We start from the raw sequence: 6,382 nt of genomic DNA on the forward strand, positions 1-6,382 counted from the left end.
TTTCAGTGGAGTTTTCTCCTGGATTAGGGATATTGCTATTTTTATTGTACTGATTTTGCTTATGATATTACTGTTATACACCTGTTTCAGGTTTATTATATGCATGATTTCCCAAGGAACCCAACCTCCTGACCCAGCTGCAGCTAATAGAATGTATCTTAGCTTTTACTATGATCACCAGGATGAATATGTCACAATGAGAAGAGATAAGTCATCTTCATGATTTGATTTCATGACTTAAAGAGGGGATTGTAGTAATATGACTGAACAATAGCGACTCCATCTTGTTCTGGCTATAGAGCAATATACTTTTAACTTAGTTTTGAGGACATATTTTGAAGCTTCGCTTTATAGTTTAGTATTGAGCTATGTGTCACAATAGCATGCATAAATTTGCTTGCATAAGTGTTTTGTGAGCATTCTATAATGTATAAATAAGTTGTGGTATCTCCCGCCTTCCTCTTATTAGGGTACACAGACTCGGGACGGGAAACCAAGTATTAGTCATCACCAGATGGTATTTTCATCCTAGTAACCTTGTGACAGCAATGTCTCAAAGGTTATTGACATTATAGGCGTGTATAACATTATGATAATAAACTGTTTCATTATTAATGATATTCATATACCCTCCCACTAACACACCCCTTTTCCCAATTATGATTGGATAAGATGTTTCGTATATAAGCTGTTCCCACCAAAATACATATCAGACATTTTCTTTGAACCAACTCTGTTGTAGTATTCTGTTTATTGAAAGTGTCTCCCAGTCCTGGGGGTCTCTTAAGGCCCGTACACACGGTCGGACTTTTTGACAACAAACATGCAAATTAGCTGTTTTGGAGCAACATCCGACTGTGTGTACGCTCCATCGGACAAACTTTTTCTGTTTTCATCGGACTTTTGTTGGCTCTGCGAACGGACAAACTTTTTGACAACAGAAGTCCGAAGGAGCAAAGTCCGACCGTGTGTATGCAAAGGCATCGGACTTTTGTACAAGGTACAAACACGCATGCTCAGAGCCTATGCAAACGATCAGACTACAATACAGAAGTTGACCAAAGGTGGCGCAGGAGTCATTGAACGTCCTCTTTTGAAGCGGCGTCAGTACGTTGTGACGTCATTACGTTCATGTTTGTTGTCAAAAAGTCCGACCGTGTGTATGCAATACAAACTTGTGGACAACACACTTTGTACAAAAGTCCACGGAAAAGTTTGTACAAGTCCGACTGTGTATGGGGCTTAAGAGTGTCTTGCAGTATCAACCCTTGGCTAGTCCATGTGTTACCTGGAATACCTGTAGAACCACTACAGCACAAGGCCAACATGTTTCTCAGAGCTGCAGTTCATCTGAGCTCCACAAGATGGTGATCTCACCTCTACCCAGCCAGGAAGTCTCTATGGAATACAGACAGGAAGTGATGTCAGTTATAAATAGGAAGTTCCGGGTGAGAGGAGACATTGCTAGAAGTGGCAGTAGAGGAGGTAATAAGATCTTATTTTCTATTTACACCCAGTAACCCCCCGTCATGTCCGTCCTCTTCCTCCATAGTCACTGTGATGTCTTTTATCTCCAGCAGATGATGATACACACATATATAGTGTGGGAACCTAGATTAACCCCTTCAGGGGCAGAACATTTCCCCGCTTACAATGACAGAACTTTCTCCTCATTGTGGATATTTGTCACCTACTAACTGGAGATGAGGTGAACGTTCCTGGGTTCGGTCGGAGTGTTGTTCACTTCACTTCTAAGAAATTCTGGGTCTGAATCCAAATCCTATTGAAATCAATGGGAGCCGAATCTGTCAAATTAAAAATTCTAATTTTCTTGGCTAATAGGCAAGGGGGTGTCAAACAATAGCATGGGGGGGAGGGGGGGGGGGTGTCACTGTCCTGGGGGAACATGTACCAATGCAATTATTTTTTCAAAATTCAGTTGGCTGGGAGCAGTGATTATTACATCCTTAAAATGAACACTAAAACTATCCAGTTCCTTTAACTAACATTCCCGGGAGTGTCCTAATCCTGGGGGATACCCTTATCCTTGATGGTGTCCTAATCCTGGGGGGGTGTACTAATCTTGGTGGATATCCTAATTCTGGGGGGAAGCCCTAATCCAGGGGTGTCCTTATCCTGGGGGGTGCCGGGTGTCCTAATCCTGGGGGATGCACTAATCCTGGAGGGTGTCCTTATCCTGGGGGATGCACTAATCCCGGAAGGTGTCCTTATCCTGGGGGATGCACTAATCCCGGAGGGTGTCCTTATCCTGCGGGATGCACTAATCCTGGGGGATGCACTAATCCCGGAGGGTGTCCTTATCCTGCGGGATGCACTAATCCCGGAGGGTGTCCTTATCCTGCGGGATGCACTAATCCCGGAAGGTGTCCTTATCCTGGGGGATGCACTAATCCCGGAAGGTGTCCTTATCCTGCGGGATGCACTAATCCCGGAGGGTGTCCTTATCCTGGGGGATGCACTAATCCCGGAGGGTGTCCTTATCCTGGGGGATGCACTAATCCCGGAGGGTGTCCTTATCCTGGGGGATGCACTAATCCCGGAGGGTGTCCTTATCCTGGGGGATGCACTAATCCCGGAGGGTGTCCTTATCCTGGGGGATGCACTAATCCCGGAGGGTGTCCTTATCCTGGGGGATGCACTAATCCCGGAGGGTGTCCTTATCCTGGGGGATGCACTAATCCCGGAGGGTGTCCTTATCCTGGGGGATGCACTAATCCCGGAGGGTGTCCTTATCCTGGGGGATGCACTAATCCCGGAGGGTGTCCTTATCCTGGGGGATGCACTAATCCCGGAGGGTGTCCTTATCCTGGGGGATGCACTAATCCCGGAGGGTGTCCTTATCCTGCGGGATGCACTAATCCCGGAAGGTGTCCTTATCCTGGGGGATGCACTAATCCCGGAGGGTGTCCTTATCCTGCGGGATGCACTAATCCCGGAAGGTGTCCTTATCCTGGGGGATGCACTAATCCCGGAGGGTGTCCTTATCCTGGGGGATGCACTAATCCTGGGGGATGCACTAATCCTGGGGGATGCACTAATCCCGGAGGGTGTCCTTATCCTGGGGGATGCACTAATCCTGGGGGATGCACTAATCCTGGGGGATGCACTAATCCTGGGGGGGTGCACTAATCCCGGGGGATGCACTAATCCCGGGGGATGCACTAATCCCAGAGGGTGTCTTAATCCTGGGGGTATGCACTAATCCTGGGGGGTTGTCCTTATCCTGGGGTATGCACTAATCCTGGAGGCGGGTGTCTTAATCCTGGGGTATGCACTAATCCGGGGTGGGGGTCCCAATATTGGGGGGGGGGGGTGCTCTAATCCTGGAGGGTGTCCAAATCCTGAGGGATGCCCTTATCCTTGATGGTGTCCCAATCCTGGGGGATGCAGTAATCCTGGACAGTGTCCCAATCCTGGGGGGGGGGGGTGTCCTTATCCTGGGGGATCCGCTAATCCTGGATGGTGTCCTAATACTGGGGTCTTAATCCTGGAGGGTGTCCCAATCTGCACAGCACAGCGACCCCTCCAAGGATCTGCTATTTATTTTTGTACCTTTTGGAGGGGTCTGTGTTTTTTCTTTTTTCTCTTTAGATAGCCGGCAATGAAATTTAAATTGCTGGCAAAATTTATTTTGTATATCAATCATATTTTATTGAATTTGAAGGTGTACCCCCCCCCCCCCGAATTAGGATATCCCCCAGGATTAGGACACCACCAAGGATAAGGGTATCCCCCAGGATTAGGACACCACCAAGGGTAAGGGTATCCCCCAGGCTTAGGACACCACCAAGGGTAAGGGTATCCCCCAGGCTTAGGACACCACCAAGGGTAAGGGTATCCCCCAGGCTTAGGACACCACCAAGGGCAAGGGTATCCCCCAGGCTTAGGACACCACCAAGGGTAAGGGTATCCCCCAGGCTTAGGACACCACCAAGGGTAAGGGTATCCCCCAGGATTAGGACACCACCAAGGGTAAGGGTATCCCCCAGGCTTAGGACACCACCAAGGATAAGGGTATCCCCCAGGATTAGGACACCACCAAGGGTAAGGGTATCCCCCAGGATTAGGACACCACCAAGGATATGGGTATCCCCCAGGATTAGGACACCCCCGGGAATGTTAGTTAAAGGAATTGGCTAGTTTTAGTGTTCACTTAAAGGATTTAATAATCACTGCTCCCAGCCAACTGAGTTTTTTTTTTTATTTTTTTATTTGCATTGGTTCATGTTCTCCCAGGACAGTGACCCCCCCCCCCCCCCCTCCCCCCCTTACCTATTAGCCCAGAAAATTTGCATTTTTAATTTGATAGATTCGGCTCCCATTGATTTCAATAGGATTTGGATTCAGACCCCGAATTTCTTAGAAGTGAACAACACTCCGACCAGAAGGATTGGCTTTCACCATTTTTGATGGAGAACGTAAATTTAAATTGAGATTGTAAATCAAGCGAGATCAGGAGGTTCCATTTGCTTCCAATTAGATGCGATAGATCTCCTGGCTGCGATCATGCAGCGTATGACGAAAGGGAGGTGCCGTTTGGGCCAGCGTTCATATTTTAGGAGAAGGTGGGCTAATGCGGGGTCTGAATCTAGTTTCAAACCAATTACTGAGGAGACAAATTGAAAAACCCTGAACTAGAACGGTGTTAGTTTAAAACATTGCCGCAACGTGCGTGTGCAGCAGGAATTTTTATTCTCCAGCAAAGTGGGGAGTAGGAGGAGGAGAACTTGGATAGGCTTGTTGGAGTATAGTACCAACGGTGGACAAGTTTCATTTGAGATTCCCAGTGTGTAGTACCTCTTGAGTGTACATTATTGATGGCGTTGTACCATTGTAGATCGTGGAAGGTTCGGGAGAGATCCTTTTCCAACAAAACATAGAGTGAGATGTTTCCTTTGAAGAGGGAGCCAGAAGCCATTGGTAGAAGTGTGATATTCCTTTTTGGTTAGTGGAGTAGTGTTAGGAGGCACTTGGATAAAGGAAAGAAGATCTGGTGGAATTTTGATCTCTTCCTAACAGATGGAGTCAATTACGTGTCGGGAACGAAGGTATTTGTAGAAGTCTTTGTGTGGCAGGTTGAAGTGCGATTGTAATTCTGAGTACGGCCTAATGCCGCGTACACGCGGTCAGAATTTCCAACAATAAATGTTCGATGTGAGCTGGAAGCAGGATCTTCCAGTCTATGGATAGTGTAGGACAGGGGTTGACAAATTTGCTTGGAATCTAGGAGCCGGCTAAAAAAGTTAGGAGCCGGATCCGTGACGGCGATCTGGACCTGTCCCTGGCCTGACATGGAGACGAGTGAGGGGAAGATGGCGCCGCAGCCCCCCCACCCCTGTCTCCAAGTCATTGCCCATAGCTCTTAGAGGGACATTTTTATTTGTTTTATTTTTTTTCAAATGACGTTTTTTTTTTTAAATTGCATTTTAGTGTAAATATGAGATGTGAGGTCTCTCTGACCCCAGATCTCATATATAAGAGGACCTGTCATGCTTTTTTCTATTAAAAGGGATTTTTACATTCCTTGTAATAGGAATAAAAGTGACACACATTTTTATTTATTTATTTTTTTTTTTTAAAGAACAGTGAAAAAAATAAAAATAAAAAGTTAAAATAAGAAAACATTTTTTTTAAGCGCGCCCTGTCCCGCCAAGCTTGCGTGCAGAAGCGAACGCATATATGAAAGCGATGTTCAAACCACACATGTGAGGTATCGCTGCGATCGGTAGAGTGAGAGCAATAATTCTAGCCCCAGACCTCCTCTGTAACTCAAAACGTGCAACCTGTAGAATTTTTTAAACGTCGCCTATGGAGATTTTAAAGGGTAAAAGTTTGTCGCCATTCCATGAGCGGGCGTAATTTTGAAGCGTGACATGTTGGGTATCGATTTACTTGGCGTAACATTATCTTTCACAATATAAAAAAAAATTGGGCTAACTTTACTGTTGTCTTATTTTTTTTTATTAAATAAATTATTATTCCCCAAAAAAAAGTGCGCTTGTAAGTCCGCTGTGCAAATATGGTGTGACAGACAGTATTGCAACGACCACCATTTTACTCTCTAGGGTGTTAGAATAAAAAAAAATAATTCTATATATATATATATATATATATATATATATATATATATATATATATATATATATATATATATATATATATATATATATATATATATATATATATATATAATGTTTAGGGGTTCTAAGTAAAGGGAAGGAGATAGCTCCATTAGCATTGCTGGTTGTAATTCCAACGGCCACCACAAGAGGGCGCCAGATATACAGATAGACAGTATTGCATCGACCACCATTTTACTCTCTAGGGCAGTGATGGCGAACCTTGGCACCCTAGATGTTCT

The 6,382-nt window shown here is 45.3% G+C and overlaps 1 protein-coding gene across 1 annotated transcript in view; it reads left to right on the top strand.

The window, feature by feature from the left end:
- Positions 1–1,435: 1,435 nt before the first annotated feature.
- The window catches only part of LOC143989572 (uncharacterized), a 40,369-nt gene continuing 35,422 nt past the window's right edge, over positions 1,436–6,382 (top strand). The window contains exon 1 of the mRNA XM_077489757.1: positions 1,436–1,485. The gene's annotated coding sequence lies outside the window, so the exon portion shown is untranslated. The remainder of the gene's footprint in view (positions 1,486–6,382) is intronic.

The sequence above is a fragment of the Lithobates pipiens genome, unplaced genomic scaffold (genome assembly GCF_037356315.1).
Source record: "Lithobates pipiens isolate NorthernLeopardFrog02 unplaced genomic scaffold, aLitPip1_a1.2 Scaffold_18, whole genome shotgun sequence".
NCBI classification, from domain to species: Eukaryota; Metazoa; Chordata; class Amphibia; order Anura; family Ranidae; genus Lithobates; species Lithobates pipiens.